Source organism: Phascolarctos cinereus, unplaced genomic scaffold (assembly GCF_003287225.1).
Source record: "Phascolarctos cinereus isolate Bilbo 61053 unplaced genomic scaffold, phaCin_HiC Scaffold_8;HRSCAF=390, whole genome shotgun sequence".
In the NCBI taxonomy this organism is placed as follows: Eukaryota; Metazoa; Chordata; class Mammalia; order Diprotodontia; family Phascolarctidae; genus Phascolarctos; species Phascolarctos cinereus.
The window spans coordinates 57,363,266-57,379,177 of record NW_027556291.1 but is presented as its reverse complement, the minus strand read 5'-3'; positions in this window follow the sequence as shown (position 1 = coordinate 57,379,177).

Below are 15,912 nucleotides of genomic sequence, written 5' to 3'. Positions count from 1 at the left end.
GCTTCGGGGCACACAATCTATTCACCGAAATCTCTCCCAGCAACAGAGAACAAAAGCAGTTACACAAGTAAGTAAGACCTATCTGAAATATCTTTATCTTGTTGTCAAAGTTATCTTGGATCCTTGGCTGGTGTCTTAGTGATCAGCTAATCAACATGTTACTTCCTAGATGCACTTTTAATAGATTACTTTTAATTCTCTTTTTCCTGAGTTATGCCTCATTAATTAGGGTTAAAGCCTGAAGAAAGAATTTTTTTCCTTTTAATAGGTCATTATCTTCTCTGTCACCTGCAGGAGACAAGAAAACAGGAAGTTTTGCAAGGGCAAGCAGTTCAGGTTGGGGGTAGGACTATTAAAAACAGGGTGGGGGGGTTTACAAGGTCAGAAGGGCAGCAGTACAAGAACTATTTAACAAGAATTATTGACCCTTTGAGGAGGCTTCACTTCTGAGAGATCCGCTTTCACAATACTAAATAAGTATCTTTTAAACAAATTCATTTGTGTAACTGTTGACCGTAGGGATAAGATGCATCTACTTACAGTGAGTATTGGTAGCTTTGTATTCATGTGTAGGATAAGATCCTCAAACTATCCCCTGCTCCTACAGGGGAATTATCAGGCATGGACAATTTTAAGAAAGCAACAAGATCAGATAATTTATATATACAAATCTTAAACATGTTATAATAATAAGTTCTAAAAATTGGGTTCAGGACTGTACAAAAAATTATATTGATAATTGTATAGAAGAAAGCTAGAAACAGCAAGTGGCCTGTAATAACTGAAAGTTTCTGAAGTTTCAAGTGAATTATATGTTTTTAATTTGATATTCTCATAGCTTTGTTCTTAATAAGACCAGAATCATAAGCCTTGAGCTGGTTTTTCACCACATGGATTAGTTATTGAAAAAAGCACATTTAAGAGGTTATACTAAATTGTATTGAGCCTGGTTACTGACAGATTTGAGTAGAATTCCCTCGGAATCTCTGCAAGTGCCTTGGAACCAGAGAAGCAAATTCACTGGAAATAGGCCATTTCAGAGCTGCCCTGGGAATAAGGCCTATTCCTCAATGTCCAGGGGAAGATGTTGCCAGAGACCAGACAACTACATTGGACATCTGAGACTCAAGATGAAATGTGCTAATTAACTGAGCATTGGGAGCAGGTTAAGGAGATGTTTTATTTTTTCTTTTAACACTGATGATCCGTATTGTATTACTTTGATTTTTTTGCTTCATGATGTTCATATTTACTGTTTTCTTGATGACTTTGCTTATATGTAAATCTCGGTACATGGTGAGCCCTCTAAATGGCTTGATGTGTAACCTGCCTTAGTTTACATATGGAGCTTGTTTAACAGGGTTTGTCTTTTTGGAGGATACATGACATTATGATGCTGTACCTAAGTTTATTTGACTTTATGACATTGATGGCAAGGTGGGATTGTGATTTTTGATCCCAGTTGTTTCCTGTTGTGAGTTTAAGTCCACTAGCTAATAGCCACTGAAACTTGCTCAAACTGATGTGGCATGAGCAGCAGAGAGTAGGATGATGTAGTTAAGGATAAAAGAGTGAGATGAAAACAGTTGTGTTGCTGCACCCTATATATGGTTAGCACCAAATGGGGGAATTATAGAAAGTTATTCTGGCTCAGTGACCCATTGTTCCCAGTCCTGCTTGTCAATCACTGTTTGGGGAGGCATCACCCCAATAGTTGAAGCTTTTGTATTATTCCATGCTATCCCTCACATTTCAGATCCCCTACTTACTGCCTGTTATCTTGCATGTCCTGGCAGTTGGAGAGGCACTGAGATGCAATGACCCATCTCCTTTTGCTAATGTGGACCTATCTGAAATGGTTTTATCTTGTTTTCAAAGTTACCTTGGATCCTTGTTTGGTGTCTTAGTAATCATCTAATCAACATGTTACTTCCTAGATGCAGTTTTAATAAATTCCTTTTAATTCTCTTTTTCCTGAGTTTTGCCTCATTAATTAGGGTGAAAGCCTGAAGAAAGAATTTTTCCTTTTAATAGGTCATTATCTTCTCTGTCACCTGCAGGAATTGATATTGCTCTAAGAGTGAGGCAAATTGAAAAAGGAGAATCCCCAGAGCAAGCTCTCAAGACAGGGGGGCAGAAACTGCCTTGAGGGGAGAGCGCTTGGTTGGATACCTCAAAAAATTTCCATTCCATGAGGAATACAGATAATAGAGAGAGATTAGATCAAGGGTGGGGAACCTGTGGCCCTCTAGGTCCTCAAGTGCAGTCCTTTGACTGAATCCAAACTTCACAGAACAAATCCCCTGAATAAAAGAATTTGTTCTATAAAACTTGGACTCAGTCAAAAGGCCGCACCCAAAGTCCTAGAAAGTCACATGTGGCCTCAAGGCTGCAGCTACCCCACCCCTGGCCTAGATAATTATAGAGTTCATGAAGCAGAGAATGGAGAATTAGCATAGGGAGTGAGAATAGATAAGAGAGTGAGAGAAATCCTCTCTGGAAAGGAGTTCAAAATAATGAATTTTAAAAAAAACAAATGAAAAGGACTAGTTGAAGGGGAAGAAAGGAAAGGGAAATTAAATTGACTAAGAGGAGAAAAATAGGAGAAGAATTAAATAATTAGATAAAAACAGGAAGGAAAATTGAATTTATAATTTAAAAAATATGAAAGGAAAGGGGTAACAAATGGGAGATGGGGTGAGTGGAAGGTTGCCAATAAGAACAGAGCCACCTTTAAAAAGATTAAGCTAAAATAACTGAAGAAATATAAGACTGTGTTTACAGAAGAAGAGGGGAAACATTCTCAGCTTAAAAAAAAACAGTATAAGCAAATGGTACAAAAAAAAAATGTAAGCCTAACTTTCATAGCTTTAAATGTGAATGGATTAAATAATCCAATAAAACAACAACAAAGGACAGATTGGATAAGAAAACAAAAACCTGCAATCTGTGGCTTGCAAGAAACACATTTTAAAAGTGAAGACATGCACAAAATGAACTGATGGGATGGGAAAAAATTTAATATGCCTCAAATGAGTTCAAAAAAGCAGAAGTTGTAATCATGCTGTCTTACAAATCTAAAACATTCAAAATTTTAAAATGATAAATACGAATACTATATTATGCTGAAAGGAGCCATAGAGAAACTAATGTCAGTGATAAAATTATATGTTTTAGATACTTTAGTATACAAATTCAAAAAGCAAACTTTAACTGAGCTACGAGATCACATAGATGGTAACACAATAGAGACACAGATTTTAATATCCTCATTTATAGATGTCTATCAGAACTAGACAAAATGGGTAATACAGAACTGAACAAATCAGTGGAGAATTTAGAACTAAAAGACATGATATTTTCTAAATGGAACAACAAAGATTATGCCTACTTCCCAGCACCTCATAGTCTTTTTAGGAAAACTGACCATGATTTACTTAGAAAACCCTGAACAGTCAAACAAAAAAAAAAAATTGAAACAATAAATAAATTTAGTAGAGTTGTGAGATATAAAAGAAATTCACTTAAGTCATCAGCATCCCTGTATGTTACCAACAAAACCCAGTAGGAAGAAGTAGAAAGAGAAATTGCATTCAAATTAATTTCAGGAGGTATAAAATGTTTGGAAATGTAGCTTCCAAGATGCAACCAGGAACTCTGAATCCAAGTATGAATCCCTCTTTGCAGAAATAAAAAGTCTTGAATAATGGCAGAAACATTAATTGCTAATGGATAGGTTGATTCAATATAATAAAAAAAAAAGCAGTACTACCCAAATTTATTTCCTTATTCTGTGCTATACCGATCAAAGCACAAAAAATATATGTAGTATGCAGCAAGAAAAAGAATAAACAGTTCCATATGAAGGAACAAAAGTTCAAAAATCTCAAGACTAATAATGAAAATAATGTGGCAAGGAAGGAGGTTTTTTAGTATAGTACTACAAAGTAGTAATCATTAAAATGGCTTAGTGCTCTTTGACCAATTGAGAGGTTGGTCAGTGAAACAGATCAGCTATGTAATATACAACAGAAATCAATCAGTAGTGAAGTGATTGATAAAGACCGTAGTTCAGGGATGGGGAGCCTGCGGCCTCAAGGCCACATGTGGCCTTCTAGGTCTTCAGGTGAAGCCTTTTGACTGCGTCCAAGTTTTATAGAACAAATCTTTTTTATTAAGTGCATTTGTTCTGTGAAGTTTGGATTCAAAGGGCTGCACTTGAAGACCTAGAGGGCCACATGTGGCCTCAATAAAACAGGTTCCCCACCCCTGCACCTAGTTACTGGGGAAAGGACTCAGTATTTGACAAAACCTACTGAACACTAGTCTGTCAGAAATTATGTTTGGGCAATGCTTCACACTAAATACCATGATAAACCCCAAATGGATACATGACCTAGGTATAAAAGATTACAGCATAACAAAATTAGAGAAGCTAGGAATAGAAAAAAATGATTTTTAACATTGTTTTTTTTTTAAACTTTCAGTTTCAAATTCTCTCCCTCCCTCAGGCTTTTCCCACCAATCATTGAGAAGGCAAGAAATATTATACCATTTATACATGTGAAGTGACATAAAATAGATTTTCATATGAGGCAGGTTGCAAAAAAATCAAGAAAAATAAAGTGAAAAATATGCTTCAATCTGTACTCAGAATTCATGAGTTTTCTCTCTTAATGTGGATAGAATTTTTCATCATGAGTCCTTTGAAATTATTGTGGATCATTGTATCCATCAGAGCAGCTAAGTCTTTCACAGTTGATCATTGTTACAATATTGCTGCTACCGTGTGTAATGCTCACTTGGCCTCAGTTCATTTATGTCTGCATAGGGCTTTCTGAAAGCATCGTGTTTGTCATTTCTTATAACACAATAGTATTCCATCACAATCATATACCACAACTTGTTCAGTCTTTTCTCCCTTGATGGGCATCTCCCAATTTCAAATATTTTGCTTCCACAAGAGAGTTTCTATGACTATTTTTGTACATTTCCCTTTTTCTTTAATCTCTTTGGGATACAGACCTAGTAGTGGTATTGCTGGGTCAAAGGGTGTGCACAGTTTTATATCTCTTTGCTCATAGTTCCTAGCTGTTCTCCAGAATGGATGGATCAGTTCACAACTCCACCAACAATGCATGAGTGTACCTATTTTTCCACATCCCCTCCAGCATTTTTCACATTGCTAACCACCCCTTCCAATTTGCAGATTATAGGGTAACTGATGCTTAAGTAGAGAAAGAAAAGGCAGGGGTGGGGTAGGAATTTGGGACATTAAAATCCACATCCAGGTGTTTCCATTACATTCTATTAATGAATTAGCCATAACTTGGGGCCAAATCTTTCCTGCCCTTTCTCCCAAGCTGGTTGCAGTCACTGGATTGTTAGACAGACCACTTAGTCTCTTTGATGCATAAGAAGCATGTCTCTACCATTCATTCATTTATTTATTTAGTAAGGCAATTGAGATTAAGTGACTCACCCAGAGTCACACAGCTAATGAGTTTTATGTGTCTGAGGTTGGATTTGAACTCAGGTCCTCCTGACTGGTGCTCTATCCACTGCATCACCTACCTGCCCCCTAACATTAATTTCTTAAAAATCGTGCTTTAATGATTGACATTTTGGAGGAATTTTTGTCACTTTCAACTGCATCATAGTCAAGGTCAACTAACAATCAGCACAAAAATTAATCAACTGCATCATAAGTGCTTTGAAAAGTGTAAGGACCAGTTCTGGAAAGCATGAATCTCACATTGATGATTTGGTATAAAAAGATAAATTTGAAGATAGTCCATTTAGTTAAAATAATAGATTTAATGTTCTTCCTGAGATTATATTACCAGAAAATATAATAGAACATATGAATTTATGGCTTTTATTGGTCACAAACAACAATGAAAGTATTTTCAATTATTCTGATTAACTAGAACCATGTATTTAGTCTTATTAACTTTGCCTGAGATAGATGGTGGGAAAAATCTGTACCATTCAAATTAAATTTTCAAACATGATATTGATTGAAATGATTTTCTGAGATTTGTAGATAGTAATAATAACAATATTCTAATCCTTAAAGAGAGTCATTTTGTCCAGCTAAAGGTAAAAGAGGTTTCTGTTTAAGGAAAATAATTTCTGTCAGATTTAATGACAATAAATTTATTGAGACTTGAGTTAGAGGGATGTGATTACATTGTCAATTCTTGGGGGAATTGCAACTATAGATCTGTAGATAGAAGAGTTCTGTGAAAATCAAGGAAAGAATGTTGTGAGAATAAATGGGCTATATGGAATTTATAATCAAAAGTATTGTATGTTTCATTATTTGTGAATTATGAAACTCAAGTATATGTTTGTATGTATATATAGATAGATATGCACACATATACGTATGTTGTCAGAGAGCTGGTTGTTCAGAGAGCTGCAATGGACTGAAAAGTTAACGGTTAATTTAAAAGCTAGTTAAAAAAAAAGGAAGCTTGGATTATAAACAATCAAAAAGTAAGTGAGGCTCCTATTGTAGTCATTATAGTAATGGAGCTGGGATGCAAATCTTACTCCTCTACCTCCAGTCAGTCAATAAGCATTTATGAAGTACCTACTAAGGCCTAGGCACTGTAATAGGCTCTGGGAATATAGTGAAAGGTAAAAGACAATTCCTGCCCTCCAAGAGATCACAGTATACTGGGGGAGACAATATGCAGATATCTTCTCAAACAAGATCTATAAAGGATGAAACAACCAACTGTAGAAAGGCACATGAATTAAGGGGAAATCAGAAAGTCTTTCTATAGAAGGTAGGATTTCAGGAAGGTCTTGAAGGAAGCAAGGGAAGCCAGGATTCAGGGATGACAGAGAAAATTTCAGAGGAAAGTGAGTAAAAATGGTCAGAGGTAAAAGATTGAGTGTCTTCTTTTGGGAACAGCAAGGAGTCTAGTGTCACTGGATCAAAGAGCTCCAGGAGAGATGGGGAAAAGGGGCAGGCAGAGACTGTAATGTGAAAGAAGACTTGAAAGAAGGTGTGTGTTGGGGGGAAAGGTTTGGTTGGCTGGTTGGTTGGTTGTTGTCCATCATTCTCAAAGAGGACCAAAATGATATCACCAAGTTGGAGTCAAGTTACAGTGTGTCAGACTGTGACTGATCAGACTAATATTAGCTCAGAATGCTCTACCACAGGTCGATTATAAATAATCCATGTGAACATTTGGAGTAGATTCTCTAAATTTAAGCACCTTTTACTTCTTTTTATCTATTTCAATTCTGCTTTGCTCATAGAGCATAATGCCTTCTTTGATGAGGGCATGCCATGCTGGGCTGTCCTGTGCCAGTGTCTCCCATGTTATGCAATCAATTCCAAAGTTCTTAAGAGAGACCTTGAGAGTGTCCTTGTATGACTTCTTCTGACCACCATGTGAATGGTTGCCCTGTGTGAGTTCTCCATAAAATAGTCTTTTAGGCAAATGTACATTTGGCATTCACACAATGTAGCCAGCCTATCAGAATTTTGCACTCTCTGCATTACAGTTTGAATGTTTGGCAGTTTAGTTTGAGAACGGACCTCAGTGTCCAGTACCTTATACTGCCAGGTGATTTTCAGAATCTTTCTAAGACAATTCAAAGGGAAATGATTCTGTTTCCTGGCATGGTCCAGGTGTCATAGGCACACAACAATGAGGGCAGCACAATGGCTCTGTAGACCCTCAGTTTGGTAGTCAGACTAATACCTCTTTTCTCCCACATGTTCCTTTGGAGCCTCCCAGGCACTGAAATAGCTCTGGCAATGCGTGTGTCAACCTCATTATCGATGTGTACATCCCTAGAAAGCACACCGCCCAGGTAAGGGAATTATCCACAATGTTCAAAACTTCTCCATTTGATGTAACTGATGGTTCCACATATGGATGGTGTAGTGCTGGCTGGTGGAGCACCAATGTTTTCTTGGTGTTAATTGTTAGGCCAAAATTAACACAAGCTGAAGAGAATTAATCCATACTTTGTTGCATCTCAGCTTCAAAGGCTGCATTGAGTGCACAATCATCTGCAAACAGAAAATCATGTACCAGCTCTCCTTCTACTTTAGTCTTGGCTTATAGCCTTTTCAACTTAAATAATTTACCATTAGTGTGGTAGCTGACCTTGATGCTGTGTCCATCCTCATTGAAGGCATCCCACAACATTGTTGAAAACATCATGCTAAAAAGCATAAGAACAAACATACAGCCTTGTTTGACTCCACTGGTAACTGAGAAAGCATGAGAGCACCATCCATTATCCAGAACCTGGCCAAGCATGCCATCATGAAATTGACGTACAATGCAGATAAACTTCTCCAGAAAACCAAATTTTGACATAACTTTCCATTAACCCTCATGACTGACACTATTAAAGGCCTTTTGAGGAACATTGTATACAGGGGCAGCTAGGTGGTGAAGTGGATGGAGCTCCAACCTTGGAGTCAGGAGGACCTGAGTTCAAATCTGACCTCAGACACTTGACACTTACTAGCTGTGTGACCCTGGGCAAGTCACTTAACTCCAATTGCCTCACAAAAAAAAAAAGAAAGAACATTGTATACAGACCTCTGTTCTGCTCCTGGCATTTCTCCTGGAGTTGTTGGGCAGTAAACACCATATCAACCATTCTTCAATCTTTGCTCAAGCCACACTGGCTCTCACATAGATGACTATGATCCAGATGAAGGATCAGCCTATTAAGGAGGACTCTGGAAAGAATCTTGCCAGAATTTATTGAGAGAGAGACCACCCTGTGATTGTTATAGGACAATCTGTTTCCTTTGTCTTTATTGAGATACACAATGGAGGTGTTCTTGACCTCTGGGGGAATAACCTCCTCTTGCCATATAACCTGAAAATTTCAGTCAGCTTTAGTATGAGCAATGGACCTCACCCTGTAAATCTCAGCTGGAATAGAATCAACACCAGTTGCTTTGCCATAGGAGAGGAGCCTAATGGCAATTGAAACCTCTTCTTGAGTTGGAAATTTGGCTAGAGAGGAATTGACTCCAACCCGATATAAATGGTCAGTGGCTTCAGCATTGATTGATGACAGTCTGTTGAGAACATCATGGAAGTGTTCATCCCATCTCTCCAAGATCACATCCTTATCACTAATCAATGTAGCTCCATCAGCACTGAGTAGAAATACATCATACATATCTGACCTATAAATAACCTTCAAGGCATCATAAAAGCAATTTCAATTCTTACTTGCAATGTAAAACTGAATTTCATCTGCCTTCTTACTGAGCCAAGAATCCTAACTCCTCTAAACTTCATTGTACTTTATTTTTGATGGAGTTAAATATTGCCTTCTTAGGCATAGATAAACTATTCTGCTGGTAAACCCTGTGGAGTTCTCATTTTTCATTTAGTAGCTTCTGAATTTCCCCCTCATTCTCGTCAAACCAGTGTTGATGTTTGTGAGTTTTCTGATCCAGATGAACAAATGCAGTGCTGTACACCAAATCTCTGAAAGCTGCCCACTCCTTTTCTGTTCCACTGTTGCCAACTGTGTCGAGCCAACACTCAACTTTCCCTCCAAGTTAGCAAGGAACTGTTCCCATTCAGAAAACCACTCTAATTAGTTGACATTAAGTCTCCTGGTACTTATCTTGCCTTGGAGTCACCACTTTTAACATTTTTTTTTTTAGGCAATTGGGGTTAAGTGACTCACCCAGGGTCACACAGCTAGTAAATTCAAGTGTTTGGTCTGAGGCCAGATTTGAACTCAGGTCCTCCTGACTTCAGGGCCAGTGCTTTATCCACTGCACCACCTAGCTGCCCCCAGGTCACCACTTTTGTTGAATGAAAATATTTAACTTGAAGAGGATAATTAATCCAGCAATCTGCACTACACATGAAAATATTTAACTTGAAGAGTATAATTAATCCAGCAATCTGCACCACACATTGCCTTCATCACTCTCACATCCTGTTTGTCTCTTCTCCTTAAAATGACATAGTCTATTAAACGCCAATGTTTGCAGCAAGAGTGCTGCAAGAAATGCCAGGAGCAGAACACAGGTCTGTACACAATGTTCCTCAAAAGGCCTTTAATACTGTCAGTCATGAGGGTTAATGGAAAATAATGTCAAAATTTGGTTCTCTGGAGAAGTTCATCAGCATTGTTTTATTGCATTTAAGTAAACAGAAGACATAATGAGAAGGTCATGAGATGCACAAGTCTTCGGTAGCAATTGACCATTGCTGTTGCTTTTTCCGACTCCATTCCTCCCCAGGACTCCCCTGCCATTGTTTGGAAGTCTGTGCCTACTCTAGCATTAAAGTCACTCAGAATTATAAGCTTGTCCTCTTTCAGTATATTGATGATAAGGATCTCTGGGTCTTCATAAATTGTTATTTGACCTCATCAGGGTTAGTCATGGTGGGGGCATAAGCACTGATGATGTTGGTGTGTCGCTTTCTTAAAAGTGGCAATCACATTGTCATGAGCTTGTCATTCACTCCTTTTGGTAGGCATACAAGCTTGTTCAATAGATTAGTTTTGATTGTAAAACCTATACCAGCTTCACAGTGTTCCCATTCACTGTGGCCACTCTAGAAAAACATGTATCCAGCTCCAACTTTGGTAAGTTGGCTTTCATTTGCCAGCCTTGTTTTACTCAGGGCTGCTATTTGGATGTGATACCTGCTAAGTTCTCTTACAACAAGAGCTGTTCCTCTTTCAGGTCTACTGGATTTTGTGTTGTCCATAAGTGTGCACATATTCTGTATACTGATGGTGAGTGGAATCATCTTTACAGACTTTTTGTACATATTTTTCTGTTTTGAACACAGGGTGGGTTCCCCATCTGCTATGGTAAACAAGCCAGGGTTCTGTAAGGAGACAATTTTTAGGACACTTCCTCATGCCAGGAAGTGAGCAGCACGATGCTTAAAAGTTTGCTCAGACCCAGGAGGCTGTGGAATCCCACTGCTGCTTCCAGTGAGAATATGACCCTGTGGCCTGGGTAGCCTGTATGGAGAGTTGTGACTACAGTTCCCAGTGTATCTACACTTGCTACTTTGTCACTTGCCTATCGCCACAGGACTTGAGATAGGTAAAAATGGTAAAATGGTATGGGTAATATATTTTGATTCATGCATAACTTAGATTTAAGTGAGGCACAATTGCGTGAAGCTGTCAGCCTCACTCTCTCTTCCAGAGTAGTTACAGTCCAGCTGCAGGACGGAGACGCAGTGGATGACCTTGGTGTCTTCAATGTCTAACCAAGCTCTAAGCACTACACAGTGCCTGCTTCAGCTGCTTTCATGGCCATTGGAACAAATTGTTTTCATCCAACTATTCCCCCAGGGGAAGTCTTTACCTGGTTAGGGTCAATACCCCCCTAACTCACAGAAAGGTTTGAGACCCCTCAGTTACCTTCGACATAGTCTAGTCTGTCTGCTAAAATGGTTTACTGGGCTGTGGCCAGTGCTCATGCTACAGCTTCTTGGAGCCATAGGTGAGAGTTAGGTGGATCACATAGACACTAAAGGTGGAAAACAGCCTTGAAAAGAGCTGGGAAGCCTTCACATCAGAGATACTAGTCTTCCCTGAACACACTCTACACCCCTTTGAATACCAAACAAAGGATTTTATTTTTGATATCAGAGGTGATAGGAAGCTACTGCAGTTTGTTGAGGGTTTGGGGGAAGCGATCACACCTGAACCATGGGAAGATTACATTGGAAGATGGGTGGAGGATGGACTAGAGTTGTCAGACTTTAGAGGCATGGAAAACCAACCAACAAGCTATTGCAATAGTCCAGGCTACAGATGATGAGGACCTGCATCAGCTTGGTGGCATTGTCAGAGGAGAGAAGAGGGCATGTGAGACATGTCTCTAAGGTATATTCAACAGGCCTTGGCAAGAGCTGGGATGTGGGGAGGAAAAGGTGGTGTGAGAGAAAAGGATGACACCAAGGTTCCCAGACAGGGACATGGGAGAATGCTGGTACTCTCTACAGTAATCAGGCAGGTAAGAGAGAAGGGTTTAGGGGGAAAGATAATGAATTAAGTTTTGCACATGTTAAGGGGGGTGGGAAAGGGCATTTATTAAGTACCTTCTGTGTGCCAAGCACTGTGGAAGTGCCTTTAAAATACCACCTCATTTGATCTTATAACAACTCTGTGAGGTAAGTGCTATTATTATCCCCACTGTACAGTTGAGGAAACTGAGGGAGAAATTAAGTGACTCACCCAGGGGCACACAGTTAGTAAGTATCTGAGGCCAGATTTGAATTTTATCTTTTCGAATCTAGGCCCATCCTTCTATGTACCTACCATGTCACCTAGCTGTCTACTGGACATCCAGTTTGAGATGTCCAATAGACACTTGGAAATATGACACTGGAGGTTAGCAGAGAGATTAGGCCTGCATAAGTAGATTTGAGAATCATCATTATAGAGTTGATCAGTGAATCCATAGGAGCAGATAAGATTACCAAGTGAAATAATATATGTAGAGAAGAGTAGAGGTCTTAGAGCAGAGCCCTCTGGGACACTCATGGTTACTGGGGCTGACATGGATGAAAATCCTACAAAGGATTTTGAGGAGGAATGGACAGGTAGATAGGAGGAGACCCAGGAGAGAGCTATGTCAGTAGAGGAGGGTTACTGAAAGTGCCAGAGGCTGCAGAGAGGTCAAGAGGAGGAGGACTGAGAAAAGGCCACTCAATTTGGCCATTCACAGATCATTAGTAACTTTGGAGAAAGCATTTTCTATTGAAGGATGATGTCAGAAGCCAGACTACAGAGAGTTAAGAAGACAGTAAGAAGAAAAGAAATGGAGGCCTCTATTTTAGACAGCCTTCCCAAGGATATTAACCACAAAGGGGAGGAGAGAGATGGGATAATGCAGGTGGAGAGTGATGCATCTTCGTGGATGGGTGAGACACGGACATGTGTTTCTACCCCCTGGACCATGTTGTCCATCTCCCTCCTACTGTGGCCCACCATTCTGAACAAAGCTGTCCCTCTCTCCTTCCAGTCACTGCCAACCTTGTCAAATATGTGGTCTCCACCTGCTGCCTCAATTTCCCCTCCATTCAGTCATTGCTTTCAGTCCCTAAATGGCTCTACAGGATCCCAGTCTTTGATTTAGAGCTATAAGGACCCCCAGAAGCCATTTCTTCCATCCCCTCATCATCCAGAGGAGGAGACTGAGGTCTAGAAGGTGAAGTGACTTGTGTGCAATGTCATACTAAAGATGGGAGGGGGACCACCCAGGCCATCAAGTCCTTCAATTAACAGAAGAAAAGACTGAAGCCAAGAAAGGTAAAGGGACACCCTTGAGATCACACAGCTAGCAAATGAGGCAGGATTTGAACTCAGGTCTCTATGACCAAAGTTCCTCATATGACCCACTCTTTCTTGCTGCCCCCTATACTCTCATCTGAAGAGGTTACTCTCACCTCTGTAGATGTTCTAAGATTGTAGTAGAAGGGATCAGTCTCTCTTTGACATTTAAAAAAAAAATAAAGTTTCCCTAAAATGTAGTTTCATCTAATAATTCCAGAGATACTTGCATTGAATAGAAGTCTTTGGTTTCCTGTCTACATGATCCTCTGCTGAATATGTCATTTTCTTTAGTTCACCTTTGTTTTTTGTTGAAAAAAGAGGTTTGTCGGTAAGGACTTCCATAACTGCTGAGTGGCTATAAAAGTCATCACTTCTGCACCAGAAAAGGTGATGGAAAGAGTCTGCAGGTATATTGTCACTGAAACAACATACATTCTAGTATACTCACACATGCATCACAGAGGTCCTAGAGTCACACAATAGCTCTACCACTCTGATGTTCTTAGAATAAATTCTGTCTGCCAGCATCTGGGGCAAATGTAGTATCTCCTTTTGACTCTGTCCCACACATCTGAGGACAGGCAGACACATCAATGTGGCAAGTAGCATGATAAAAGAACACAAGGACAAACTGTCTATAAAACCTGGGTCTAAGATGTGACTGACTGCTTCCCAGAAGAAGTCATTCTTCAAGTGACTGCCATGCTGTGGAACAGAATAGCTAAAAACAATAGCCAAGAAGCCACTGGTTATCAATTTCCCACACTTGATACATTTTTTTCACCATCTACCTGGGGGAGGTTAGTTCTTCATAAGGCCAAATGCATCATTCTAATAAATCAGAATAACTAAAAATAATTTCATTATTTCTTCTGGACAATAAAAGCCATAATTTCATGTGTTCAATTATATTTTCTGGTAATATATTGTTAGGAAAACATAAACTATATTTTTATTAAATGGACTATCTTTAAACTTATCTGACTTAATCAAATTTTCAATTTGAGATGCATGATGTCCAGTACCAATTTTTAATTTTTCCAAAGCTGTTATGATGCATTTGATTAATTTTCGTGTTTTCTGAATGTTATTTGACCTCAACTACAATGCAGCTAAAAGCGATGAAATTTCTTCAAGAATGTCAATCATAAAAGCAAGACTTTTCAAGAAACTAATGTTAACTAATCCCTTTGCCAAACCAGAATTAGGAAAAGAATGAGAAAAATGCATGTATATAATCCAAGAAAAACATAGAGCAGATACTAAATTCCACGCTGACTTTCTCCATCCCAGGACTGGACCAATTCAAATCATTTCAATTTGATGTTCTTCAGCAAAAATTTGTAGCTTGGTTTAATTTCCTTTAAATTAATTATATATAGAATACCTTTTATTCAGAAATGTTCTTAAAACATCAACTTATTTTATCAGATGTAAAATTATAAGGTAATAATTGCACTCATTGATTTAAAAAAATGCCAAATAATGATTTAAGGATTATTTTCTAACAACTCTGTGGCTACTCCAGACATTCTTCCCAATAGGGGGGATAGCACAAATAGAAAAAAAAATGTAAAAATTCACCTTCAGATATTCATTATTAAAGACACAACCACTTAAAGTCAATAACAATATATTGAAAAAAATATTCTTGTAAAGAAACAGGTAAGGCTACAGGTGCAAGCTGATTGAACTGGACACTGGCTCTGCTTAACATTAGAATGTGAATTCCTCAAGGGAAGGAACTACTGTCTTTTGCCTTTCTTTGTATCCCCAGTGCTGAGCACAGTGCCTGACACATTATAGGCACTTAATAGATGCTGATTGATTGGCTGATTTCACAACCAACTTGCCAAATTCCTGTAAATTTAATCACCAGCTTTTGGAAGCCTAAATGAGCCTGTATGAGCAGGTTAAAACTTGTGCACCACTGCCTCAGTTAAATTTTGGTATTTGTTTCAAAAATATCCTTCAAACTTAAGATAAATCATTTTCTTGTATTTATTTCTCATTATTTTGCCCATGTGAAATGATCAACGTTAATTTTTTTTTTTTTATGTAGGAATTAAGCCAGGGGTGGGGAACCTGTGGCCTTGAGGCTACATGTAGCCTTCTAGGTCCTTGGGTGCAGCCTTTTGACTGAGTCCAAGTTTTACAGAACAAATGAAGGGGGACTGTTCTGTGAAGTTTGGCTCCAGCCAAAGGGCTGCACTTGAAGACCTAGAGGGCCACATGTAGAGGTTCCCCACCCCTGAACCAGGCACACTGTAAGGTGAAGTTTGATCATTGCTGTCTCCACTGACATTAAATCTTTACCTGTATTGTATCTCTGGTGGTAGGATTAAGAATGTAACAGATTATTTTGATGGTGAAGCTTTAGTCTGAATTCTTATTTATACCAAATAAATTTGTTATTTGGAGAATTTCATTTAGATATGTTCTGCCTCCCTTAATTAACAATGAGTGAGTTGTACCATGTGCTAAAATCTACTAAAAAATTGGAACAATTAACTCTTGTAGTTTCATGTGGTTTTCATTTATGATTTCTTGAAATAGAGCTCTGAAAAACCAGGCTTTGATAAAGCTCAT